Source organism: Paramormyrops kingsleyae, chromosome 24, assembly GCF_048594095.1.
Source record: "Paramormyrops kingsleyae isolate MSU_618 chromosome 24, PKINGS_0.4, whole genome shotgun sequence".
NCBI lineage: Eukaryota > Metazoa > Chordata > Actinopteri > Osteoglossiformes > Mormyridae > Paramormyrops > Paramormyrops kingsleyae.
The window spans coordinates 25554518-25557475 of NC_132820.1; positions in this window are offsets into that span (position 1 = coordinate 25554518).

A 2958-nucleotide genomic window follows, 5' to 3' on the forward strand; every position below is an offset into this window, starting at 1 on the left:
CTGTTTATTGACTCGTGTGACGTAATTTAACAGAGAAACTTTGTATAAATGGAATACAGTATATACACTCACCTAAAGGATTATTAGGAACACCTGTTCAATTTCTCATTAATGCAATTATCTAATCAACCAATCACATGGCAGTTGCTTCAATGGATTTAGGGGTGTGGTCCTGGTCAAGACAATCTCCTGAACTCCAAACTGAATGTCAGAATGGGAAAGAAAGGTGATTTAAGCAATTTTGAGCGTGGCATGGTTGTTGGTGCCAGACGGGCCGGTCTGAGTATTTCACAATCTGCTCAGTTACTGGGATTTTCACGCACAACCATTTCTAGGGTTTACAAAGAATGGTGTGCAAAGGGAAAAACATCCAGTATGCGGCAGTCCTGTGGGCGAAAATGCCTTGTTGATGCTAGAGGTCAGAGGAGAATGGTCCGACTGTTTCAAGCTGATAGAAGAGCAACTTTGGCTGAAATAACCACTCGTTACAACCGAGGTATGCAGCAAAGCATTTGTGAAGCCACAACACGCACAACCTTGAGGCGGATGGGCTACAACAGCAGAAGACCCCACCGGGTACCACTCATCTCCACTACAAATAGGAAAAAGAGGCTACAATTTGCACGAGCTCACCAAAATTGGACAGTTGAAGACTGGAAAAATGTTGCCTGGTCTGATGAGTCTCGATTTCTGTTGAGAAATGGTAGAGTCAGAATTTGGCGTAAACAGATTGAGAACATGGATCCATCATGCCTTGTTACCTCTGTGCAGGCTGCTGGTGGTGATGTAATGGTGTGGGGGATGTTTTCTTGGCACACTTTAGGCCCCTTAGTGCCAATTGGGCATCGTTTAAATGCCACGGCCTACCTGAGCATTGTTTCTGACCATGTCCATCCCTTTATAACCACCATGTACCCATCCTCTGATGGCTACTTCCAGCAGGATAATGCACCATGTCACAAAGCTCAAATCATTTCAAATTGGTTTCTTGAACATGACAATGAGTTCACTGTACTAAAATGGCCCCAACAGTCACCAGATCTCAACCCAATAGAGCATCTTCGGGATGTGGTGGAACGGGAGCTTCGTGCCCTGGATGTGCATCCCACAAATCTCCATCAACTGCAAGATGCTATCCTATCAATATGGGTCAACATTTCTAAAGAATGCTTTCAGCACCTTGTTGAATCAATGCCACGTAGAATTAAGGCAGTTCTGAAGGCGAAAGGGGGTCAAACACCATATTAGTATGGTGTTCCTAATAATCCTTTAGGTGAGTGTATCTGTTTTTTAATAGAAAGTGTTTGAAAAATCTCAACACTGCAATTTTTTATTTTTTTTTGGGAACAGATTCATATTCCGTTTCCTTTGCTTCCAGTAAAAAAAACTGCAGACCTGGTCAAATTCATTAATAATTTGATTTGGAGTAATTTTTCTATTACATCTGATATATGGAAATAAAAGCTATTAAAAGTATTTATACTTTATTCACTTTTTTAAAACGCACTGCTATTTATTTTAACTGTATGCAACTTGTCTTTAATTCTGTTTTCTTGTTGGGTTTTTTTACACATGTGAAAATGTCAAATAAAAATAATTTTTTTTTTAACGTTTGCAGGCATACTTTCAACATTTCAGGGATTTTTGAAAAAAATGCAACATGAAAAACCAATGGCGCACTTGCTGCATGTGGAGATGGTGGCCCTAGTTCGAGAGCTCCTCAGCAAATTTATGAAGCCGGAAGCCATCCCACTGAGCGCAAAGGATATCATCAAGGTTGATGTCCGGAGTAAAGATTTGCAACTATAAGACAAAAGGTTGTCTGTTGGAAGATACTGCTACTCTGCACTAAACAAGGCCCGTGTGGAGAGGAAGATATGGGTGAGAAACATTTACAACTCTCTCAGAGAAGGGTACATGAAGTCATCAGAGTTCCTTCTCAAAAACCTTCCTCTGGACAACAAGATAATCACCTCACTTTCTGCACTCACTCCCTCTCTGATTCAAGATGACTCCATCTGTGGGGCTTTTATCACATTAGGAGAGGCCTTGCCTAATGTGGTCGCACCAGAAGAGATTGGTCAGGTGGAGGAAGAGATACGGGCGTACCAAATAGAGGTGGACCTGGTAACGTGTGCCCAGAAATACATTGAAGAGGAAGGCCGATTTGATGTAGATTGGTGGAGCAGAGTTGTATCCATGAAAAATCCAGAGAGAGGTGTGAGATTTCCCATTCTGGGTCAGCTGGTCAAAGCACTACTTAGCATTTTCACAGGCCCCCTGGTTGAGGGATCATTTAATCTCATGGATGATATTCTTGAAGCAGACAGATGCTCCATGAATGTGGAAACTTATGAGAGCCTTGCAATTGTAAAATCCACGATTAAAGCAAGAGAGTGGACAGCATCGACAATGACAATAGACCAGCCATTAAGGTGGTCTTGCCTGTCATCGTATCAAACATATCAAAAACATCTGCAGAAAAAGAAAGAGGAACAACAGGCACAAAAGAAGAAAAGGGTGAGTGAGGCAGCAAGGATTCGGCCATCACAGATGGCAAACAAACTCATACAGCAGGCCAGGAATATCGCTGGATCAGCCAAAGCCTCCTCTAGACGAGCCAAACACTCATCCTCCTCCACTGGACCATCCAAACCCTCACCAACCTCCTCTGGACCAGCCAGACCCTCACCAACCTCCACTGTACGATCCAGACCCTCACCAACCTCCACTGGACCATCCAGACCTTTTTCAACCTCCTCTGGACCAGCCAGACCCTCAGCCTCCTTCTCTGGACCATTCAGACCACAAGCAACCCGGCAGCAGGGAGCCCCCCCCCCCCCCTGTTAGAGTGGAAAATGTATTACTCTTATCATATTAAGTATGTGTGTGAGCATTGTGTAAATATATGTGTCAGCCCCTGCGTCTAGAGACAGGGCAGAACAAGGTGGTCTCTAG